Source organism: Corythoichthys intestinalis, chromosome 2 (genome assembly GCF_030265065.1).
Source record: "Corythoichthys intestinalis isolate RoL2023-P3 chromosome 2, ASM3026506v1, whole genome shotgun sequence".
NCBI lineage: Eukaryota > Metazoa > Chordata > Actinopteri > Syngnathiformes > Syngnathidae > Corythoichthys > Corythoichthys intestinalis.
In genome coordinates this window covers 77,635,545-77,660,431 of record NC_080396.1, presented here as the reverse complement: position 1 = coordinate 77,660,431, position 24,887 = coordinate 77,635,545, and the positions used below count along the sequence as shown (strand labels likewise).

General features: G+C 40.5%; 1 protein-coding gene across 2 annotated transcripts in view; it reads left to right on the top strand.

The window, feature by feature from the left end:
- Nucleotides 1-189: 189 nt before the first annotated feature.
- The window catches only part of si:dkey-72l14.3 (Glyco_hydro_56 domain-containing protein), a 137,003-nt gene continuing 112,305 nt past the window's right edge, over nt 190-24,887 (top strand). For both annotated transcript variants that reach the window (XM_057819062.1, XM_057819053.1), the window contains exon 1: nt 190-537. The gene's annotated coding sequence lies outside the window, so the exon portion shown is untranslated. The remainder of the gene's footprint in view (nt 538-24,887) is intronic.

The window sequence follows — 24,887 nt, the reverse complement described above, 5'->3', positions numbered from 1 at the left end:
TTGAAACAATAATAAAAAATAATAGACAACAACAAGACAATAAACAGAGAATCAGGTTAACATGGTGGATGTTAAAGAGTGAGGGTATGTTGGCAGAGGAAGGCAGGTGAGATAATCCAACAAGTGTTTGTTTGGACAAGTGTAGCAGGGTTGAGCAAAGGATTATGGGATTACTGCCAGTGCCTATGGTCATGTGAGTGGACGGTCGGGAAGAAGACCTTATTTAAAATCTCCCAGTCAGGAAGCCAAACCTGGCAACCGCAAATATTCCTACACATGTATTTTATTTGTCTGTTTTCTCTTTTTTTTTTTTTCATTTCTGTAATTTTTCGCTATCTTTTCTTCGTTTCATCATGTCACTCCTCGCTATTCCCGACTCTTCATTCAGTTTCTGCCATTCTCCTCTGTCAAGTTCCATGTCTACACTAATCCAGGAGAGTATTTTGAGTCTTTTTTTTCAACAGTGAAGGTTTTTCCATACAGATGAAGAAACACTGATACAACGTCCAACGTCTGTAAGGAGATAACAACCTAAAGGTAAATTTAGCAACCTCTGAATATTAGTTTAAATGTTTTGTTGTTTAATTTTAACATTAGACTGCAAGTGCTGCAAATGCAGTTGATGTGATACAAAATGTAATTTTAATCAATCAATTCCAGCCATTTTCAAATAGACAACCAGTTCAGTCCAATCCTTTCATGCAGTTTCAAGGCCGACAGAATATTGCTCCTACTTTACACTACCGTTCAAAAGTATGGGGTCTAACCGACCCCAAACTTTTGGACAATAGTGAATGTATGTATGTATGTATGTATACGTGTATATTATTCAATTAGGCCTCAGATCCAGACACAGCACTGAGTCGGCTATGTTAAAAGCGTACAATGACATTGCCTATTCTGTGGATGCTGGAAACCCACCTGTGCTTGTTTTGCTAGACCTCTCAGTGGTATTCGATACAGTTGAAAAATACGGTCCCTGTATCGGGTTTAGAGCACCACATTAGGCATCCATGGCAATGCTCTACAATGGTTTAAGTCCTATCTGGAACGTAGGGCCTTCTCAGTAATGATTGTAGAATATTTTCTTCACTGACTTCTTTCTCTTGTGGGGTGCCAAAAGGTTCGATTTTAGTGCCGGTTCTGTTTGCACTTTATTTGTTACTTGCAGCTGTATTTGCCCTTGAGACCTAATGAACTACTCTTACTAAATTAATGGTCCGCATTTCTGATGCGAAGCGGTATCTAGCACTAAACCTTTGCCACGCCATCCATGATGAATGCTCATGCACGGTGCACCCTACTCTGGTGCTCTAGCTCCTCAACTTTGAAAAGTTGATTATTTCTGTTGTGAGAGCAAGATGGTCGGTCAATTGTGTTGGTTGGTTGGTGGGTGGGTTGGTTGGTTGGTTGCAATGGTCAGTCGGTTGTGTTGGTTGGTCGGTCGGTCGGTCAGTTGTGTTGGCTGGTTGGTTGGCTGGTTGATTCCCGGGGGGATGACGGCGGCCCCCTTTTTGGTGCTGCGTGAGGAGGGACTGGCTTCAATTGAGAGACCAGAGTGGCAGGGGGGAGGAGGGAAAGGGGTTGTGACGCCATTGCAAACGCGATGCTAGTTGGCTCAGAGTGTTAGCATAGCATTCACATTCTCGTTAGCATTAGCATTTAGCGTGGCGAGCGTCATTTTAAACTCTTGGGGAATTGTTTTTTTTTTTTTTTTTTACATAGTTTGTGGCGTTCAGGTGGGTACAATTATTGAAAATAATTGACCGTTTTCCTGTTGATTATGCATTATCATCACCAAGTGGGCGTTCTCCTTGTAGATGCTACAATATGATAATAATTTCTTTTTGATTTTCATTACCAAAAATAGTTACTTGCCCTGAACCTTTATTGAATGATGTATCCATAAACCTTGCGTGATTTTTTTTATTTTTTTTTTAATCAAAACAACGAAACTTAAGATACAGTAGAAGAGGGAAGAGATTAAGAGCCTCACCTGCATATTGAAAAATATATCAATATATATTAGGGGTGTGACGGTACACACAAGTCACGGTTTGTTTCGGGTTTAGTACGACTGGAAAAACAAAAAGGCCTTTTTCTCACAGCATTTGAAAGTTTTAATACCACTACACTCTTATCTATTCTAGGTAAGGGGTCATGAATTAAAAATCCTCTGGGTCCGAAATTACAAAATTACAACAATCTCGGGTTCGGAAATATTTTTAATGCTTTTTCCCCCCCAAAAATACAAATGTATCTTTACGTGGCCATGCTGATAATTACAACATTCAAAATTGTAAACAATATATAAAAGTTGCAAGTGCTTTAATTGAATCATTAAATAGCAACATAAGAGCATGTTCAAGACATTTTTTTTTAAATTGTGGATGCTGACAGGGGGACTTGCTTTATTTTTTGACAGACTTCTTTTTGCTTTCCATGAAGCAAAGTTTCAGCAACTGCACTCATACAATGTTTGACAATCGGTGCGTCACTAAAAGACTTTTTGTTTTGACCCAATATCCACGCTATTCTGAGGGAGCATTCATTTGCGCGTTGCTGTGGAGTGAATGAATGAACCATGAGCATTGAGGTGCGATCATATTGAGCCCTTAATTCCGCTATTTTTTGAGAACGGATGGCAGAGTTCATAGGGAAACTTTGCGAAAAAGCTGCGTGCTTCGTCTCATAATGCCTTTTCAAATTGCTGCTCTTTACAAGCGCTACCGTCTCTGAACAGATGAGCCATAGCGAAATGAACAAAAATGTGTTGGTCCACTCCTCCTTGTTGGTCCAGACCTCCTGTCTGTTTTAAAGACAAGTAATTCTTAAAATGTTAGTATGAGTTATAATAGTTTGATATTAAAACCTCTCTTAATGGTTTTGTTTTAGTAAAGTTTGTAAAATTATTTTAAGTGATAGGTCGCCATTCTTGTTACGTTGTAGTGCATGACGTCACTGGTCCCGTTGCCGAAATTCCAGCGTGTCACTCGTTAGCTTTCCCAACATGTCGTCAGTTCTACCCTTCCTATTTGAACCAGATCTGAAAAGTGAAGAGCAGGACAGCACTGTCGGTCGTTCACAAGGCGAGCTTCAGGGACAAATGCGTGCAGCAAATACCTGATAAGACAAAAGTTGGGCAAAACTGGTGATGCGAGAGAGTCCTGTTGGGAAGTCCGGTTGGGAGCGAGAGTGTATGCTGTCCAGTTTTATTAGCAGATATTCAAGGTAAGTATATTGCGTTTTCAAACTTATCCCAATATAATTATGTAGATTGTTAGCATCGAGAGCTGTCATGTGCTTACAGTACAGGCCAAAGAGCACACCTTGTGTTATGTACTTCCTTAATCTAAGCACATGTAAGGCCGAGACTTGAATGGAACAACACTTCTTTATTCAGTGTGCTTCTCAGCATAAATGTCACAGAGACATAACAGAGATTCCCTTTTATACTGTAATACTAGTGGTGTCAACAATAATCGATGCGGCGATGCATCCCGATGCGGGGCATGGACGATTCGATTCGATGCGGGCAACAAGCCGAATCGATTCAGCGCATTTTAAAATATATAAGTACATTAAAAAATCTTCCCTGCGCAATTCCGGTGATGCAATGGATTTGGTTTCCCCATTTGTATTATTATTGTCATGTTTCATTTTTTACACACTGCATAACTCTGGTCAAGTTTCCCACCAACTTCATAGAAGCCAAAATGTCTCCAGATGTCAGCTTTCAATGTCTTAGGTGCATCAAGAATCTTTCTTGCTCCCTCTTTCTCCGCTTCAGCCATTGGTATGTTATGTCCTATCTCTTAGAGGTTAGATCTTGTGCCCGAACCCGAATGGGTCGGGCCCAAAATGTCAAGCATTCACGTTCGGTTCGGGTCGGGTCGGGTCGGCCTGCCCCGCGCCGGACTAATTATAAAAAAATGTTTTTAAAAATGGGATAAAACCGAGAGCAGGCTCTCTGTATTGTTCATTTGCTTGTGCACTCACATGAAGCAGTGGCGCCGCCCGCTTTTTCTTCTTCTCCTCCGCTGTGGCGCTTGCGATTCGTTACGAAAGACACTTTTTTATGCACACAAAGGCAACACAAATGTGATCCTTTTAAAACCTCTCCTCTGCGTGTCTGCAAACTCGTTTTTTTTTTTTTTTTTATATATTAAACTTTCTCAACGTTATTTCGTTGTGACAATTTTATAATTATCACAAAAATACGTAGACTATTTAAACATTAAGAAAACTTGCGTTTTTTTTCTGCCAACTGAGAATTCGTCACGAAAGACTTTTATTTATGCACACAAAGGCAACACAAATGTGATCCTTTTGAATCCTCTCCTCTGTGTGTCTGCAAACTCGTTTTTTTTTTATTTATATTTTATATTAAACTTTCCCAAACTTATTTCACTGTGCAAATGATTTTATAATTATCACAAAAATATGTAGACTATTTAAACATTAAGAAAACTTCCTCTGTGTGTTTGCAAAATCGGATGTTTTTTTTTTTTTTTTAAATATTAAACTTTCCCAGCGTTATTTCGTTAACGCTTTGCTTCAATGATGATCACAAAAATATGTAGACTATTTAAACATTAAGAAACATGCGTTTTTTCTGCCATCTCGAAGAAATGAAAATAAATTGCTGCTGCTGCGTTTTTGTTTTTTTTTGCGTCACTCCAAGCCGGGTCGGGCTTCAATACCAGCGGGCCGTGTCGGGTCGGGCTGGATTTTTTAGGCCCCATCTAACCTCTACTATGTCTCTGCTCTCTCATTTGCAAAACAATGATATTTCCTCAAATGCTGCTGCACTTCATTTTAATTCATTATTTTTTTATTCTTATGTGGTACTTACTAATTGCATTTCTAAGTTGATTACACATATATAGTGGGCTAGGCCTACATTTTACTTTTGTTTTACATTGCAATTTAGTTGGATGTTTTGTTTGCAACTGAACTGATCCCTGGATTTATATTGCGATAAAGATGCTGCTGCACTACAATATCTTCTTTGTCGCTTTCTTTAATATTTACTTGAATATTTTTATCGATGGGTTGTTGTGACTAAAATACAGTGACTGCTATTACTGATTTTGCACAGGAGTTCAGATGTTGCATTGTGTGAAAGGCTGCTACTGTGTGTAAAAAAAAGAGAAAGCCCTGGTCTCATTCAAATCACCAATTAAATGCTTTGATCTGTTTTTTGTTTTTTTTAAAAGAAATATATATCTAAAAGTATTTTCATTTGACTTCAACCAGGAGTGACACAAGAGCCAATAAAAAGTTGTTTAATGTCTGACCGCTTGTGTTGCCTCATGATTCACGAAAAATATGCTTTGCTTTAGAATTTTAATGCATCCCAGGCTTTAAGGCATCGCAATGCATTGCCGAATCGAACCGAATCGAATCGTGACCCTCTTAATCGAATCGAATCGAATCGAATCGTGGCCCTCTGAATCATAATCGAATCGAATCGTGAGGGCAGTACCGATGCACACCTCTACTGTAATACTACACCCACAGAAAGTGCACACTATGGCAACAGCAGTGTGACATAAATATGTCACTTCTCCTCCCCCCTTACATAACATGTCCCAGAACTAAACACAAAAATACCTCCTGTTTTTCCCTCATTACTTATTACTTATAAATCCAATCTATCTGCCTGTCGCATGCAGGATAACGACGTTCAACAGTCACTTCCGATTTTCCACTTGTGGAAACAGGTTCCAATACCATTTCAGGTTCCGTTTGTGTCGTTGGTTGAATTAGACACAATTACAGCAGGATTGTTTGGGTTTGACACATCCGGTAAGCTAGACATTTCTGGTATTTTTGACACATCCGGTAAGCTAGACATTTCTGGTATAATTACACTGCTGGCATCATCACAATCAATAGACAGTTCTGGAGTAGTGTCTGGTGTTCTCAACAATTGATCCACATGGCGACGCCAAACACCATCAGCTGTCTGAACTGTGTAGGAAACAGGCCCAGTTTGAGCAATGATGGTGGCAGGGGCCCACTTTTCTGTACTCTGGTAACTCCGGGCCATAACAGAGTCAACAGGTGCAAAAACTCGGTTCTTGGAATGCAGGTCTCTGTACTTGACTTGCTTCCGTTGATCCATTTGAACAATCTCGCTCAGGGTTGGTGGTTTCAGAAGATGGTGTTAATGGTGTTATACTTATATAGCGCTTTTCCACCTTTCAAGGCGCTCAAAGCGCTTTACACTATCTCGCCATCCACCTACTGGTGACGCAGCACCAGCCATGCCAGTTCGTATCTCTCGAGAAAACATGAGGCTCGCTGGCGATACTTTGATATGTGCATGCACAGATGTTCGATATTTGAGGAGACATTCGCGTAGTCTCTGATGGAGTGTACTTTGCCCTTGTGATGCTTTGAGAGCATGTTTGAGGGTTTGCACTAACTTCTCTACCAAGCCGTTGGTTGCCGGGTGATTGGGAGCCGACTTAATGTGTTGAACCCCATTGGCTTGCAGGAATTCAACCATTTCTTTTGACACAAATTGGGGCTCATTGTCTGAGACGAGTTGTGCAGGGGCTCCGAAACGACTAAACGTCTCCCCTAACTTCTCAACTGCCTTTTTCGATGTGGTTGATTTCATGATAGCTACCTCTGGCCATATACTATGGGCATCGATAGCAACCAGAAACATTCGATTTTCAAAAGGCCCCGCAAAGTCAATATGAATGCGGTGCCAAGGGTCCTGAGGAAAAACCCCAAGGATGAAGTGGGGCTGTAGGTGGATTGTTGCGAATCTTCTGGCAAGATGAACAACTTTTTACCATCTCTTCGATCTGTTTATCTAATCCTGGCCACCAAAAATAACTTCTTGCCATTTCTTTCATTTTAACAATACCACTGTGACCTACATGCAGTTGCGCAACCATTTTAGCACGCAATGACTGTGGCACAATCACTCTCCTCCCCCACAGCAAACAACCCGAACAGAAAGTTCCCACCTCCTACCCAAAAAAGGTTTGAGAGCGGTGTTCTCACACTTGGTTTCTCCTTTAATTACCATGTCCATGACGACTGACAGGTCGGGGTCGTTCCGAGTTGCACGTTTCACTTGCGACGCTGAAATTGGTGCATGTTCAACATTGCGGAAATACAATACAATGTACATTGTAACGCGTGGTAGCAAGGATACGTGTATAAAAGTACAAAAAAGGGGAGAAGCTTCCACTTATGGACATTTATTCACAAAAAATAATATTTCCACCTTGACTACTCTTCACTCGGGAGCTCAGCAGTACGCAAACACGCATTCCCTGATGAACTCCCAACGTTGTTGTAAGGTCCACGTCAGAATCACTGTCGTCACTGTCGTCACTGTCGTCACTGTAGCGTGCCATAGTGCTTTTATTATTTAGTATGATTTGGGGAAAACTCCCACGAAGAATAGTCAACAAAAAAGATAGCAATAGTAATCCAAATCTGCATTTTTTTTACTCACTCGAAGATCCAGGAATTATACTGATACCATGGCAATGTCGCAGCCGCGATTAGGCCGTCGATTCCACAAAGTAGACTGAAAAGCTCTTGTGGGACCGACGAATCAAAAAAATGGACAGATCCGAAACCAATATTTCAGACGCGGTGGGACCGTCGGATCCAGAAAATAGATGGATGCCTTACTTGACTGAGGATCCAGGAATAATGTTTGGGCGCTAGTTGTAACGCGTGGTGGGTAGGATACGTGCATACAGGGACAAAAAAGGGGGAAAAGCTTCCACTTATGCACATTTATTCACTAAAAATAATAATTCCACCTTGACCTCTCACTTGACTCTCCTTGTTTCCATTTGACTGGAAATTGCATCCAAAAGCAGCACATCGTGGCATTTTACTTCGCGAGTTTAGGCAGCAATAAGCAATTGTTGAACACGAAAGATACCAATGACGTCATCACTGCGAGCCCGCAAACCATGGCGCCAACTAACGGTCAAAATATGGACTAAATATTATAAAATATTGCCATTGATTTAACATTTTATGTGTTTCTAACAACATATTTTAGTACAGAGAACAATTGTGGTTTATTAGAGCCCACATGTATTTAAATTAGAGGATCACTTTAAACACGCTGTTTTCTGCATCAATCTTGTGTAGTTTTGAGCACGCCATTTGCCATACCTTTTTCGACTCTTCCTCCAACTTCATTCGGCTCAGTATTTGGCTGTCACTCCGCGGAGTCTGGAAAGCTAGTGTGAGGGGCCGTTTACATGGTGACACTCAGAGAATACATACAATTTCAAATTTGCATTTGCGTCTCCATTTGAACAATGTCGCAATTCCGCATGAAAATGATGTAGTATTCATGCCAGGCCCTAGGGGGCAGTGCAGATTTACAGGGAGACAGAGAATGATGCACTTTGACCCCACCGAGCTCCCTCAGCCCGGAAAAAATTATGCCCGCCCACTCGAAGCAATGGCATTTTTCTTTTGTTCAAAAAGGCACAAAAATTGAAACATTCAACATATTTAATTTAAAAATATTATTAAAACAGTAAATTAAAGCCGACATTCTGCCATATTTGCTGTTTTTAATGTTTAGTAGCACCGCTATGCACGCCCAATGTGATGTGTACAAGTGCTGATGTTAATGTCTCGGTCTTGCGCCGCGGGAGCCTTTAATATGCATGCCGAGGAAGCCCCCCTCAATTCCCGGCAATCGGATTCTTCCACTTTGGAGGAAGGATTCAGAATTTTTGGTTCTCACCTTCCGTCTTCGCCGACAACATATGCACGCGAGGCAAGTCCGCTACTCCGTCATTGCATCTTATTGTCGCAGAGTCGCCATGTAAACTGCCCCTGAGACATGCTGTTCTAAAAATAACTTTCAAATGCTTCACTCCCATTCACTCCATTGGCTGGCGCGTCACCGCTAAGGTTTTTGTTTGTGGCCCACCTCCAGCTCTGCAAACCCGCAGACAAAAATGATTTTTGTTGTTGCAACGTGTATTAGTCACGACAGCTTGAGATCCGGTCCAGACGGCTTGGGGGTCCGGAACCGGACCGAGGTCCGCGATTCCATGACCTCTGTTCTAGGTAAAATTAAAAAAAAAAAAAAATGCAAAAAGTATGACCTATGTTTTTTTTTTTTTTTTTTTTTTTTTTTTTTATGAAAAAGACAGTTCAATTCAGCCAGTTAATATAAACATACAGCGTGTAAGGGAGTGATTTAAATACGCCACCAGGTGTCAATAGCGAGTTTTTAATTACTTGGGAGATCAGACCGATGTGTGCATTTTGACCCTTGGATGACGCCATAGTTTCCCTTCTTATCCAGTGTCGGTGCCATTGGGCTTTATGTTCTATTGTATTTCATGAAGGTAAGACGCTTGTTAATGGCTCCCAGCATCAAAGCTGTGAATTGTTACTGAATATAGCCATCCAGAGTAATTTTTTTTCAGCAAAACAGACAGCTAAAACGTTTAGAACAGTGTTTTTCAACCTTTTCTGTGTCACGGCACGTTTTTACATCAGAAAAAAATCTTGCGGCACACCACAGACCAAAAATGTTTCAAAATTACTTTCTGTACAGTTTATTTAATTATGAAATAATTTCTCAATATTTATACTTACTCAATGTGAAACTTGAGCCTGTATGGATGAACACAAAGCCGATATCCTTGCAGGAATCTTCATCAACAGGTCTTCGTCTGTTTTTTATATCGCAGTTAGGATCGAAAAGCTCATAACTGTCAGACGGGGACTTTAGAAATGTCTTTAATCGCAAGCATCTCACTGACAATGGCTTTGCCGGCAGGTAGTATTTCCTCTTTTTGGATTCAGCAACAAGTTTGGCAACAATGTAACTGGCTTTGAGGGCTTTTTCATTTACCTTTGTAGTGTTCTCAAAAAAGTTGCCTTTCTAAACCAGTGTTTTTTTAACCGGTGTGCCGTGGCACACTAGTGTTTTCATGGAGCCGAACAAAATAGTCAATCGACTTGGTTTGAAACGAGAGCAAATGCAACTCCTCGCGTCATGTTCAAGAACTGCTCGGATTTTTAGACATCAGCTACTTTGTTGTCCTCAACAATGTGTTGGAATAAAACACAGGGGGATTGATGGTCTCAAATATGGATGAAATGGAAAGGACACTTGTACTGGACTGTCTCAGAAAATTAGAATACACAATATTCTAATTTTTTGAGACAGTCCTGTGTATATATACAGGACTGTCTCAAAAAATTAGAATATTGTAATTTCCTGAGACAGTCAGGAAATTAGAATATTGTGTATTCTAATTTCCTGAGACAGTCCTGTATATATACACAGGACTGTCTCAAAAAATTAGAATATTCTGTATTCTAATTTCCTGAGACAGTCCAGTATATTGACACTTGACGACTCTAATCAAATGATGTACAGTAGACGTGGTGGTGTCCACATTTTTGCAGACAGCAAGGTAGCTGATGGCTAAAAATCTGAGCAGCTCTTGAACACGACGTGAGCAATACATTGCCCATTTGCACACGACCGCAAGGTTCTACCTACTCTTCCTTTCCTACTGCAACTTGTAACACGTGGTAAGTAGGATGCGTGCATAAAAAAAAACAAAAAGGGGAGAAGCTTCCACTTATGCACATTTATTCACAAAAAAATAATAATATAATAATAATCCACCTTGACCACTTGTCACTCGGTAGCTCAGCAGTTCGCACACACGCGTTCGCAGAACTCCAATATAAAAGTAAGCAGCAACATAGGAAGAACAGATTCAATGTAAATAAAGCAGCGCCACCGCATGGTGGATGTTGGGAGGAACACCATTTAAGGAGGTGACTGTTACAAACTTCGCCTGATGACGTAAAAAAAAAAAAAAAAAAAGCGATATTGGATAACTTCTCTTACGGCACACTAGTGTGCCACGGCACACCGGTTAAAAAAACACTGGTTTAGAAAGAGTTTGAGCAAAGTTTGAGTTTTATGTGCATTTTGCATGTTTATTTTGACTGTGAATTTGTGATAGCCAGCAGTTTTCTTTTCATTGTTGTTTAGCTGTGAGTATATTACCTTCTATTATGCAGATTTTTTCCTGAACACTATTTTTTGGAACATGTAAATAATTTTTTTTGTTGTATTTGCACTTGCGCTGGGAGATGTTCAGTTGTATTTCATGAAGGTTGGGAAGAAGAAGCCGAATTGCTTTGTGCCAATAAACGGCGTGGTCCAATCTACAAATCAGAACGCCCGTGCCCACTCGTCCTTTCTGCCGACTAGTGATGTGTCGTTCACGAACGAACCGGCTCTTAGAGCTGGCTCTTTGAAGTGAACGACTGGCGCTGGCTCCTAATAGGAAGCCGCTCCTAATAGGAGCCGACTTTTTTTTCTCCTGTTTTTTTCCCCCTTCGGTTAAAGCTGCATTTGATTGGTCAAGATCCGTGGTAGAAAGGGGGGGGGGGGGTTACACACATACGCTGCAGTGAGGAGAAGGGGGAGGGGTTAGATATATACTAATCTACTGTATACATAATACATATACTGTATATATATACTGGACTGTCTCAGAAAATTAGAATACACAATATTCTAATTTTTTGAGACAGTCCTGTGTATATATATATATATATATATACATATATATATATATTAAGGCTGTCAAACGATTAAAATTTTTAATCGAGTTAATTACAGCTTAAAAATTAATTAATTGTAATTAATCGCAATTCAAACCATTTATAAAATACGCCACATTTTTCTGTAAATTATTGTTGGAATGGAAAGATAAGACACAAGACGGATATATACATTCAGCATATGGTACATAAGGACTGTATTTGTTTATTATAACAATAAATCAACAAGATGGCATTAACATTATTAACATTCTGTTAAAGCGATCCATGGATAGAAAGACTTATAGTACTTAAAAGATAAATGTTAGTACAAGTTAGAGAAATGTTATCTTCAAGCCCCTCTTAATGTTTTCGTTCTATTAAAATTTGTAAAATTTTCAATTAAAAAAACAAACTAGTAGCTCGCCATTGTTGATGTCATTACACCATGCTCACTCCCCAAACCCATAAAATCATTTGGGCCCAAGCGCCAGCAGAGGGCGCCAAACAACAAAAAACAGGTAACAAGTAACAGGCGGACTTTACACTGCTGTCATTTTAATCTGAGCGGGGCATTAGCATTAATTGCGTCAAATATTTTAACGTGATTAATTAAAAAAAATACTTACCGCCCATTAACGTGATAATTTTGACAGCCCTAATATATACATAGGTATATATATATATACATACATATGTATATTTATACATACAGTGCCTTGCAAAAGTATTCGGCCCCCTTGAACCTTGCAACCTTTCGCCACATTTCAGGCTTCAAACATAAAGATATAAAATTTTAATTTTTTGTCAAGAATCAACAACAAGTGGGACACAATCGTGAAGTGGAACAAAATTTATTGGATAATTTAAACTTTTTTAACAAATAAAAAACTGAAAAGTGGGGCGTGCAATATTATTCGGCCCCCTTGCGTTAATACTTTGCAGCGCCACCTTTTGCTCCAATTACAGCTGCAAGTCGCTTGGGGTATGTTTCTATCAGTTTTGCACATCGAGAGACTGACATTCTTGCCCATTCTTCCTTGCAAAACAGCTCGAGCTCAGTGAGGTGGGATGGAGAGTGTTTGTGAACAGCAGTCTTCAGCTCTTTCCACAGATTCTCGATTGGATTCAGGTCTGGACTTTGACTTGGCCATTCTAACACCTGGATACGTTTATTTTTGAACCATTCCATTGTAGATTTGGCTTTATGTTTTGGATCATTGACCTGTTGGAAGATAAATCTCCGTCCCAGTCTCAGGTCTTTTGCAGATACCAACAGGTTTTCTTCCAGAATGTTCCTGTATTTGGCTGCATGCATCTTCCCGTCAATTTTAACCATCTTCCCTGTCCCTGCTGAAGAAAAGCAGTCCCAAACCATGATGCTTCCACCACCATGTTTGACAGTGGGGATGGTGTGTTCAGGGTGATGAGCTGTGTTGCTTTTACGCCAAACATATCGTTTTGCATTGTGGCCAAAAAGTTCAATTTTGGTTTCATCTGACCAGAGCACCTTCTTCCACATGTTTGGTGTGTCTCCCAGGTGGCTTGTGGCAAACTTTAAACGAGACTTTTTATGGATATCTTTGAGAAATGGCTTTCTTCTTGCCACTCTTCCATAAAGGCCAGATTTGTGCAGTGTACGACTGATTGTTGTCCTATGGACAGACTCTCCCACCTCAGCTGTAGATCTCTGCAGTTCATCCAGAGTGATCATGGGCCTCTTGGCTGAATCTCTGATCAGTTTTCTCCTTGTTTGAAAAGAAAGTTTGGAAGGACGGCCGAGTCTTGGTAGATGTGCAATGGTCTGATGCTCCTTCCATTTCAATATGATGGCTTGCACAGTGCTCCTTGAGATGTTTAAAGCTTGGGAAATCTTTTTGTATCCAAATCCGGCTTTAAACTTCTCCACAACAGTATCTCGGACCTGCCTGGTGTGTTCCTTGGTTTTCATAATGCTCTCTCGGCTTTAAACAGAACCCTGAGACTATCACAGAGCAGGTGCATTTATACCGAGACTTGATTACACACATTTGGATTCTATTTATCATCATCGGTCATTTAGGACAACATTGGATCATTCAGAGATCCTCACTGAACTTCTGGAGTGAGTTTGCTGCACTGAAAGTAAAGGGGCGGAATAATATTGCACGCCCCACTTTTCAGTTTTTTATTTGTTAAAAAAGTTTCAATTATCCAATAAATGTTGTTCCACTTCACGATTGTGTCCCACTTGTTGTTGATTCTTGACAAAAAAATTTAATTTCATATCTTTATGTTTGAAGCCTGAAATGTGTTGAAAGGTTGCAAGATTCAAGGGGGCCGAATACTTTTGCAAGGCACTGTACAGTGGGGAGAACAAGTATTTGATACACAGTCAATGGGAAAACCCATTGGCAGAGTATGAAATACTTGTTCTCCCCACTGTATGTATGTAAATAAATATATATATTTATACACATATGTATGTATATATATATATATATATATATACGATTAAAAATTTTAATAGAGTTAATTACAGCTTAAAAATTAATTAGTCGTAATTAATCGCAATTCAAACCATCTCTAAAATATGCCATATTTTTCTGTAAATTATTGTTGGAATGGAAAGATAAGACAAGATGGATATATATATATTCAACATACTTTACATAAGTACTGTATTTGTTTATTATAACAATAAATCCACAAGACCGCATTAACATTAACATTCTTTCTGTGAAAGGGATCCACGGATAGAAAGACTTGTAATTCTCAAAGATAAATGTGAGTACAAGTTATAGTAATTAAAAGATAAATGTTAGTACAATGCAAGTTTTCTTTGCATTGAGCGATTTTCTTTTTGAGAGATAGGAATATTATTTTTGTTGTGCTTTCACTAAATGATACTGTAGCGACCTAAATGTTCTTAACTGCCCAAATGCATGATGGGAATTTGGGCAACCATGAGTCACAATGGTGGCTGCAAATGGTATATCTTCTCTGCGTTGTGTACAATACATGGTGTTAAGATAAAGATCATCTCCAGTCACTCTTCCCCATTTCGCGCACCATAATATTTATAATTGTTGTGTTTGAATTGCTACAGCTTATACCAATAAATAGCGCGGCTCCAATGAATGACTGTATTACCTATTCGCCCCTTTTGGTAATTGGCGGTGCTTTCAACTCCTCTCCATAGTGAGGAGTGGACCGGCGATCCAAGTTGGCTTGGTTCGTCAGCCTTCCTCCTTAGGAAGGCGGCGGCGTGCATATAAGTACCGAAAGGCGTTGGATTGCTTTATATGGGTACTTTTATTAACAAATCAAAAGCATGAGGGGGACGCTACTGTCTACTCTCTCTCTCCCTCTCTCTGACTCGCTCGAGCATTTTCTTCCTCACTGCTCAATCTGACAATGCCGGTCACATTGAAAATAACAGCGGCCCCTTGGGGGTGCACTTGCATCCACTCCACTTGCTTAGCTCTCAATGTACTTCAAACGGCGCCATTCTAGTCTGTTCGCGGCAATGCTTGAGTGGTTCGTTCCGCGCATGCGTTAATTGCGTTAAATATTTTAACGTGATTAATTTGAAAAATTAATTACCGCCAGTGAATTTTGACAGCCCTAATATATATATATATATATATATATATATATATATATATATATATATAGTAGGGCTATATATATAGTAGGGCTGTCAAAATTATCGCGTTAACGGGCGTTAATTAATTTTTTAAATTAATCACGTTAAAATATTTGACGCAATTAACGCACTAGGCCCGCTCAGACAGATTTAAATGTCAGTACAGTGAAAGGCCAACTTGTTAATTGTGTTTTATGGAGTTTTTCCGCCCTCTGCTGGCGCTTGGGTGTGACTTGCATATGTTATGTGGCGTAATGTCGCCCTCTGCTGGCGATTCAGTGCAGCTGATTATTTGGGTTTCGGTGCGCTTTTCTGACGTGATTATATGTCGACGCGAACTCACACTAATAGACAGTGCTATTCAGATCAGCTAACGTCCGCATCCAGTATTCAGTGGCAGTTCTCATAGCCCCATCACACTGTTTGTGTCTAATACATGCATCGCTTGTGAGTTATATTCCTCCTTTGTTTATATTCATGAGCATTAGATAGTTTTTGATGATGTGTATTTGAATTTGTTCACATATATGGTGAAATGCAGTTACATTGTTAGATGCTTGTGAGCTAATTGGCTAGTGCTACTGCTCAAATGGACACATGTGTGTACATTTTATGTTATTTTGTGATTTATGCAAGTTATTGACACATTGCCTCGTTATTTTCAGTTTTACAAAAATACAAGAAACGTGCTCCTGTCAAAAAGAGATGACTTCAGTAAAGGCCATGCAACTTTGCCACACCGTCTGATTTCTTTTTGGAACTTATGTTCGCTATCTGTCAATTTGTGTACTCACACACAGTGAGGACAGAATAGGGCTACTAGTTTATTTTTTGATTGAAAATTTTACAAATTTTATTAAAACGAAAACATTAAGAGGCGTTTTAATATAACATCTCTATAACTTGTACTAATATTCATCTTTTAAGAACTACAAGCCTTTCTATCCATGGATCACTTGAACAGAATGTTAATAATGTTAATGCCATCTTGTTGATTTATTGTTATAATAAGCAAATACAGTCCTTATGTACCGTATGTTGTATGTATATCCATCTTGTCTTTCCATTCCAACAATAATTTACAGAAAAATATGGCATATTTTATAAATGGTTTGAATTGCGATTAATTACGATTAATTAATTTTTAAGCTGTAATTAACTCGATTAAAATTTTAATCGTTTGACAGCCCTAATATATATATATATATATATATGATACTCTTCTTCCTGCCTCCGACGAGCGCGGACGTGTTTTTCCTCCCTGCTGCTGCTTGCTGTTATCTTCGTCTTCGTCAATCAGCCTGTCTGCTTTTTTTTCCTCTGTGGATCAACCGCGCTGGTCTCTCATAGAAAAATGGATCTGATTAGTTGGTCTATCAGCGCAATTGACAAGATTTTTTCAACAAGACACGGTGCACCATGAGAGCCGTCCTGCCCTGACGGGACCTTCGCCGCTGGTTATGTGAGAGATTCATGGGATCACTGGAAACCAGTGTGTCTTACTGTCCTATCGGTGGAGGACATCAAGGATATTTGGCTGTTTGGCGTGACGATTGTGGGGTTCCTTCTGCTTGGCTTAGGAGGTGCCCTGCTCTACCAGAAACTTTCCAAGACGGCAACTTTCAAGGAATTCAACAATTTGACCCCGGATCAAACGGTGCAATTCAAGGCATTGGAAGATCGCATGGAGGCCCAGACCGAGAACTGGCTCCGTGGACTCACGGTTCGGTCTGAGGACGGGTGGAGGAAAGCTGATACGATCTTGCGCCAGGTGACGGAACTGTCGGGGCGGATGACTGAACTGTCGAGGCAGACTGCGACTATTGGCAATGACATAAGTCAGAGGACCCCAACCTTTTTGGCACCACGGACCGGTGTTATTTGGGTCTTTTTTTTACGGACCGATGTTCTGACAAATTTTGCAACCCATCAAAAATTGCAACGATGCGGTTCTGCGCATGCGCGTTATGTTAAACATAGCCGCAAAATGCGCAAATGCAGCAATTCCAAAGTAAACACTACAAAGTTTCTTGAAAGAAAGGAATATTAACGTACGTTTGATCATGGTAGGACTTATAGAAAAGTTCTCCTCAGATACAGTACATCCTGCCATGTGAGCTGCACCCAACAACTACACACCGCTCTCACCATTAACGACTTCGCTTTGTTATTTAAACATTAATTAAGAAGCCCGCTTCACAAAGATACGATGTTGGAAATTGTAGCAAGGTTTTCAATGCTCTTGTCGCGATGTCAGGATATTCCAGAATAACTTTAATCCAGAACCTCGGTAGAGTTGTTGTCTCAAATGTACGTTTATTAAGGTCGCCGTCATTTGCAATCTCTACAAGTTGATCTTCCTGTTGCACAGACTTGCTCGAACCACTCGGTTTATTCACAAACGGGTCACGAATCCACTCGTTCGCAGTTCGTGGGTCTTCAAGGTTGTAGGCCCGTCAGGTGCCCTTTTCGCCGTAAAAATATCCTTTTCGCCGTAAAATTATCTCCAAAGACGTCTGTTTTCCAGTTATCTTCGCTCGTGTGGGGGCTAATTATTTCCGCGAACAAATGTGCTGCGCCCGCAGCCTAGTAATACGTTATTATCGAGGACAAGCGCACATAGATATATTATATACACAAACAAGATGTACTGCTAGCAGTCCAATCAATGGATTTCTATGACCACATTGTAATGTATCCCGTAGTATTATATCTAGAGTAAACAGGGATATTGGTGTGTTAAGCAGGGGCACAGGGTTATTTCGGCCAGAATGCGGTTGTTATTAAATTATTATTTCTGTGCGGCCCGGTAGCAAATGCGCTACGGACCGGTACCGGTCCGCGGCCCGGCAGATGGGGCCATGAGGAGTGCACATTTGACTGAAGACCAACAGCATTTGGGCAAACTAAATTACTTATTCGGCTTAATTTGATTATAATTTTCCTTTCCTTTCCCGATTGCCCTTACCCCCCCCCCCCCCCGCCCCCTTCTCCTGGTGGAGCCGCGCAGATGTTGATATCTTTTGTCCCTGATCTCTTCCCAAGGACAGTCGCAGGGCTCTGTGACTCTTGTTTTGTCCACAGACATGTACAAATACTGATACACTTGCGCACTCACACACTCAAACACAACCTCACCTCCCTCCAATCCGCACCCGCCTTTTTCTTGCGATCACTTTCCCTCCCTCCCTCCCTCCAGCCATGACTGGTAGTTTTCCTTTTTTTCGTACAAAAAATCCCTGCACGTGACCTGTGCGTCGTGTCATATCCTTGCCATGTTGTATGCAAAATGTGTGCCAACTTGTAACTTGCTCTGTAATTTCTGAAGAAGAGGGAGAGGTGGCGGCGCGGAACAAGTCTGCAGCTGCCCGATGCTCACTCATCGAACGGAACTTCGTTGCATCTGTTGTCATCTTGTGAGAGCTGATGTCAATGACAAATAAAATCTCTGAATCTGAATCTTTGAATCTGAAAATATTAGAGAGGCCTGTAATTGTCAACATGGGTAAACCTCAACCATGAGGGACAGAATGTGGGATAAAAAAACTGAAAATCACATTGTTTGATTTTTAAAGAATTTATTTGCAAATCATGGTGAAAAATAAGTATTTGGTCACTACCAAAAGTTCATCTCAATACCTTATTATGTACCCTTTGTTGGCAATAACGAAGGCCAAACATTTTCTGTAACTCTTACAAGCTTTTCACACACTTGTTGCTGGTATTTTGGCCAATTCCCCCATGCAGATCACCTCTAGAGCAGTGAGGTTTTGGGGCTGTCGTTGGGCAACACGGACTCTAACTCCCTCCACAGATTTTCTATGGGGTTTAGATCTGGAGACTGGCTAGGCCACTCCAGGACCTTGAAATGCTTCTTACGAAGCCACTCCTTTGTTGCCCTGGCTGTGTGTTTGGGATCATAGTCATGCTGAAAGACCCAGCCACGTCTCATCTTCAATGCCCTTGCTGATGGAAGGAGATTTTCACTCAGAATCTCTCGATACATGGCCCCATTCATTCTTTCCTTTACACAAATCAGTCGTCCTGGTCCCTTTGCAGAAAAAAAGCCCCGAAGCATGATGTTTCCACCTCCATGCTTCACAGTGGTGTGAGATGTGCTTTAATGCTTTTGCACAATAACAGTATTAACAATATTCACAATATTTGCAATTATGTGTGTTTAAAACTAGGTGTTATGATTATGTTTTCTCATGTAACAGTCTATTCGCTTATGCTTTAGTGCTTACACAATGAAAAGAGTCATAATGTTTCCTTTTCCAGTAGACGTCACCATAATGTTTCTGTTTTCAGTAGACATCACCATAATATTTCCTTTTCCAGTAGACGTCACCATAATGTTTCTGTTTTCAGTAGACATCACCATAATGTTTCCTTTTTCAGTAGACGTCACCATAATGTTTCTGTTTTCAGTAGACGTCACCATAATGTTTCTGTTTTCAATAAAAGGCTGCGCTCCTCAGGGGTTAGGTTAGATAAGCTTGTTGTGAGCTACTTGCTCCGCATCAACCTTTTCTCCTGACGGCCGCCAGCGTAAAGCCTTATCACTGTCTCCGATCTGATCCTTGTCTTCGTCCTCCTCTAGGTCTTTATTATTTTGCTAGATACAAGTAAGTTTAGACCTAACAGTGGGTATGTTGTTCTTTGGATGCAATTCAGTATTCTTTCTCCTCCAAACACGAGAACCTGTGTTTCTACCAAAAAGTTCTATTTTGGTTTCATCTGACCATAACACATTCACTCCTCAGTCCTCTTCTGGATCATCCAAATGCTCTCTAGCGAAATGCAGCGGGCCTGGATGTGTACTTTCTTCAGCAGGGGGACACGTCTGGCAGTGCAGGATTTGAGTCCATGGCGGTGCATTGTGATACTGATAGTAGCCTTTGTTACTGTGGTCCCAGCTCTCTGTAGGTCATTCACAAGGTCCCCTCGAGTGGCTCTGGGATTTTTGCTCACCATTCTTATCATTTTGACGCCACGGGGTGAGATTTTGCATGGAGCCCCAGATCGAGGGAGTTTATGGGTGGTCTTGTATGTCTTCCATTTTCTAATAATTGCTCCCACAATCGATTTCTTTACACCAAGCGTTTTACCTATTGCAGATTCAGTCTTCCCAGCCTGGGGCAGGTCTACAATTTTGTCTCTGGTGTCCTTTGACAGCTCTTTGGTCTTGGCCATATTGGAGTTTGGAGTGTGACTGACTGAGATTGTGGACAGGTGTCTTTTATACCGAAAATGAGTTAAAACAGGTGCCATTAATACAGGTAACGAGTGGAGCCTCGTTAGACCTCGTTATAAGAAGTTAGACCTCCAAGGGTTTTAGTCAAAAGTCAAGTCAATTTAATTTGTACAAATCATCAGAAGTCATTAAATGGTTTGTGTCAAAATTCAGGCCTTAAAAGGTATTAAGAAGCATTAAACTCAATGTTTGAGGCAATAAAAATTATGTAAACTTGACGGTCAAAAAAACTATTTACATAAGTGATTAAAGTTGCCTAAAAATTATTGGGCAGCCGATAATATTCGCCCATTAAAGCATTTTGAAATGATATTGGATAATATCGACATCTGTTTTTCATGATCAGTTATGAGCCAATCTGCATGTTGCTTGTTATTTGTAATCTTACCTGCAGTATTTATGAATGATTTAGCGTACGTTTTTAGCATGTGGAACAAATCAATTGAATTTTGAAGTATTCTTATGAAAAAATCCCACTCGATAGACGACCATTTTGACTGAAAAACCAGGTCATGAAACGAATTAAATTCGTATGTAGAGGTACCACTGTATATATGGTATAGTGTAGACGGTCTTAAGGATAGGGGATACCCAGGACTTGAACTGTATCTATTCATCTTTGTTGCTTCATTTCTAATTGTGTATCATATTGCCTCTGTAAAGCCCTTTGAGACATCTGTTGTGATTGAGGGCTATACAAATAAAATTGAATTGAATTGAATTGAATTGCTATATATACTCTATATAGCTGACGCCACAAGTCAAATAAGACTCCTATTTCTGGTCAATCAGGGTTACCAAAATTATTTATTTTCTTAAGATGTCCTAATTATGTGAGAAGGTTTCTCAGAGAATTTTATATTACTTTCTTTTTCCAGCTTGTTGTGTGTTCCACTGTTGTGTCACAAAAGTATCAGATCTTGAAAATACATTTGAAAATTTTGGATGTATTCGTGGATCTTGAAAATACATGCATGAATTGCAGATGTATCTATATGAATGACTTTTGAGACAAATCTCTCTCCATATGAGGCCTTGAGGGACGAACTTGGTGAGCCTGCAATTTCACCAGACACATCATTACACAACGGCAGATGGTGGCTTCAAGTAGAGTTGGAGTCAGAGGCTATTTTCACACTACTGCTCGGCTCAACCTGCAGTAGTTCACTTCCGATCGCTCACAGCTCCTTGTTGTCACAATAAACCATCTAGTTGGTGCTTCGGTGGCCCTCTTCCAGCCCAGAAACAAGTTGGTGCTCGCAAAGAACCAATTTTCAGCCTCTGAGAACAATTTGATCGGAACAGAAAGAAGTGGTGCCAAGCCAGCTCTGTGGAAAACTGGGGCCAGAGATGCCACCCAACAAGGATGAGAAGGACATTGTTCATAAAAAAAATAACTTTGTCTTTAACATATCAATACTTCCAGCAATTATTATTTATTCGTTTTATAAGCACGGACAACAGTTGCATGATGACATGCTGAAGTGCAATTGGAATTTGTACGTCTGCTTGATTTTGTCTATGCTGCCAGTGGTGGCCACATTGAGCATTTGCAAAAACATGAAATAAAACAAAAAAGTTATGTTCAGCACAAGTGTCCAAAGCAAAGTTTTGTAATGTTGTTTGTTTTTGACTTTTCACACAATGATTTTGCCTTATTCATGTTTTTGAAACACTATCCCTCTGTTCTTTCTTTCTTTCTGTTCCATAGAACTTTCTGTACAGTTGAATTTTCGGAATAAACAAAATAATATAGACAACCACAATGGAAGTATGCTAAACCCCCACAAGTTTCAGCCTTCAAAAGCACTCAGATTTGCCATTCTCTATCGTGGCTGAAAAGTGAAAAACTAGATACTCAAAAGACAAATTAACAAAAGCCTCAACAAATTTACATTTCACAAAATAAATAGACAATAGATGGAACAAATCACGAATCACGGAAAGCAAACCTCAATTCACACACAATTTTTTAAAATTTTATTTTATTTATTTGATCTTTTTTAACCTGTCCTGCTCAGCTGCTTGACACGGAGAATGGGAATCTGAGTGTCCTATTGGTCTGAACAGTTTTAATGTATCAAATGGGAGTATGACATAGTCCCATTGTGATTATTCACGGTGTTTCGTTTATTAGGAAAAAGCAGCGAACAGGAAGGGGTTATGGAGGAACAGTCAAAAAAAGAAAACAAAAAACTATAAAGATGTTGGTACTATCGTTAGCTAGTTGTATTTCCAGTTGACACCATGTGAGGGGCCTGATGACCAAGGAGAAAAAGGAGGGTGTGGCGGTGGGAGTCAGAAAGATATGTGGTTGGGAGGGGTAAGGTGTAGCACCCAGTATTGTGTGAGTGTGGCTATGTTGACATCCTATTCTATTCTGCCTGATCGCTAATCCTGGCACCAATAGTTTCCTTTCTTGACTGTGTCTAATTGCACCTGGTCATGCGTGAATCCCATCAGACATGTAATTGATCTGCAGACGAGTGGAAAACGCTGCCCCAGGGCCTCGGCCCTTTCCCAGCCAATCGTGTGGGGAGGGGGCTAGGCCGCGCCAGCGCAGCCCATCCCTCCTCCCGCAGCTCCAGCAAAGTAGCATCATCCCCGAAGATCCAGGGTGGTCACTCGGACCATCCGCGCCCCCATCAACCAGCCTTCATGGAGGGGATGAGGGGTTGTGGCACCATCCGCCCACCCAGCCCACGTGCTACTGCCGCAACCCCCCAACCGACACGACACACCGCAAGACCCCCACGGCCCACTAAGCCTGTGGCAGGACAGGATCCCCACCCAGAGCAGGCGACACCCAGCCGACCCACCAGCACCCAGCCAGCAGGCCGCGCCGGAGTGCAGGGAGGATACCCGAGCAGAAAAGAGAGGGGAAGGCGGAAGCAGGAAAGTGCCGAGAAGCCGCCACAGGGCGGTAAGGGATCAGAGCACTGCCCCTCACAGCCCTGTGGCCTTGCAGCCCAGGCAGAGAGGAGGCCACGCCCCGGAAGCCATTGCATAGAGATAAATCAGACAAAACAAAACACCGCAATAGGCATCCCAACAAATTTCCTTGAATGGCTAATGCACTTCCACCTCTATTTTTCTCTTTACATCTCATGCAAAGTCACCGTTTACCCCTGCTCATTATTGTGCTCCTATAGGTCCCTTTGTCAATCCTCCCTTGTGTTAGGTCATCATCTTTCCTCTATCACTCGTGTCTTATCCTGATGTTTTTAAATAGTCTCTTCTGTCTGCTTGTATATAGGTTTCCGGTAACACTTTATAATAACTATCCGTTGTAACTAGTTAATAGATCATTAGTAAACAGTTATTAAATGATTTATTGTTGATCTATTAAGTGTTAGTTAAAAGTTTGTTAAGCCTTTATAATGATGCTTATAGATAGTTAATATATCATCAATAAATTGGTGGTTAATGAGTAATAAATGACTTGTAAACTTTGTGTCAATGATTTATACCGGCACCTTAAATTAGTAATATACCATTACTAAGCTATTAGTAACTTGCTAACAAATGACTTAATAAGTATCGTTTGATAGTTTATTTATGTTATTGGGACGTTATTCTAAAGTTGCAACTATTCCTAATTTCTTAACTGTTAGTAAATGAGGAACAAGTGCAACTTTAGAATAACGTCCAATAACATCCATAAGCTTATAACTAATATATTAATTCACACTTTACAGATCAGTTGTTAATCGTTTGCTAACCATCTGCTAAACTTTGAAGAACAGCAAATAGGTTGAACAAGTACAAAATTTGATGCGATATTTAAAATATTAAGTTTTTCTGCCTATGATTGTTCCACCCATAGGCATTTATGTCTGCTGTGTTTTACCAAAGAAACACAACACTAGCCACGTTTACATGCTGACTTTTATTCATACCGATTCAAATCATTCCGAATGGAAATTTCAGATCAGCTGTTTACATGTCACTTTATCTATTCCGATCCAGCGTTTACATGTGACTGCCTGTATTCCGAAAGGACGTTTGACAACTGCCTTCTGACATGCGCAGATTAATCAAAACAAAGCGTCACGTTGCAAAACATGGAGATCGATCGTCGGAGTGCTGCTGTTTTAACTTTAACCCACTTGTTGTGTTTGTGGGGTCGTATCCGCTTCTGCTGTTTTGCTCTTTTGCCTTGTAGTAGCCGGTTTTCCACCGGTTTCTAGTCTGGTCAACGCTCCGGTCTATTCCGGCTTCGTGTAACCTCTCGTGAACTTTCTTAAATAGTTCACTGTTCCTCGTTTTACGCCCGTCTAAGCGAGCAGTTATGTTCAATTCTTTTAAAGTTTGAATTAAATACAATCTTTCCGCCGGACTCCAATTAGGTGCGCTGTGCTTGGAAGCCATGTTGCAAGTGACGTTACTTACGTCACAAAGTGACGT